Here is a 1254-nt window from a genome sequence, read left to right as displayed (position 1 = left end):
GGGAGAAGAGATATGTAACCTACAATGGTAGAAACATTAGATTGGCAACAGACCTATCCACAGAGACCTGGCAGGCCAGAAAGGACTGGCAGGATATATTCAGAGCACTAAATGAGAAAAATATGCAGCCAAGAATACTCTATCCAGCTAGGCTGTCATTGAAAATTGAAGGAGAGATAAAAAGCTTCCAGGACAAACAAAAACTAAAGGAATTTGCAAACACGAAACCAGCCCTACAAGAAATCTTGAAAGGGGTCCTCTAAGCAAAGAGAGACCCTAAAAGCAACATAGACCAGAAAGGAACACAGACAATATACAGTAACAGTCACCTTACAGGCAATACAATGGCACTAAATTCCTATCTTTCAATAGTTACCCTGAATGTAAATGGGCTAAATGCCCCAATCAAAAGACACAGGCTATCAGACTGGATTAAAAAACAAGACCCATCGATATGCTATCTGCAAGAGACTCATTTTAGAACCAAAGACACCCCCAGATTGAAAGTGAGGGGGTGGAAAACCATTTACCATGCTAATGGACACCAAAAGAAAGCTGGGGTGGCAATCCTCATATCAGACAAATTCGATTTTAAACCAAAGACTGTAATAAGAGATGAGGAAGGACATTATATCCTACTTAAAGGATCTATCCAACAAGAAGATCTAACAATTGTAAATATCTATGCCCCTAACATGGGAGCAGCCAATTATATAAGGGAATTAATAACAAAAGCAAAGAAACACATCGACAACAATACAATAATAGTGGGGGACTTTAACACCCCCTCACTGAAATGGACAGATCGTCTAAGCAAAAGATCAACAAGGAAATAAAGACTTTAAATGACACACTGGACCAAATGGACTTCACAGACATATTCAGAACATTCCATCCCAAAGCAACGGAATACACATTCTTCTCTAGTCCCCATGGAACATTCTCCAGAATCGATCACATCCTAGGTCATAAATCAGGTCTCAACCGGTACCAAAAGATTGGGATCATTCCCTGCCTATTTTCAGACCACAATGCTTTGAAACTAGAACTCAATCACAAGAGGAAAGTCGGAAAGAACTCAAATACATGGAGGCTAAAGAGCATCCTACTGAAGAATGCATGGGTCAACCAGGAAATTATAGAAGAATTAAAAAAATACATGGAAACCAATGAAAATGAAAACACAACTATTCAAAATCTTTGGGATGCAGCAAAGGCAGTCCTAAGAGGAAAGTATATAGCAATACAAGCCTT

The sequence above is a fragment of the Neomonachus schauinslandi genome, chromosome 1, assembly GCF_002201575.2.
Source record: "Neomonachus schauinslandi chromosome 1, ASM220157v2, whole genome shotgun sequence".
Classification (NCBI taxonomy): domain Eukaryota; kingdom Metazoa; phylum Chordata; class Mammalia; order Carnivora; family Phocidae; genus Neomonachus; species Neomonachus schauinslandi.
This window is presented reverse-complemented; position numbering follows the sequence as displayed.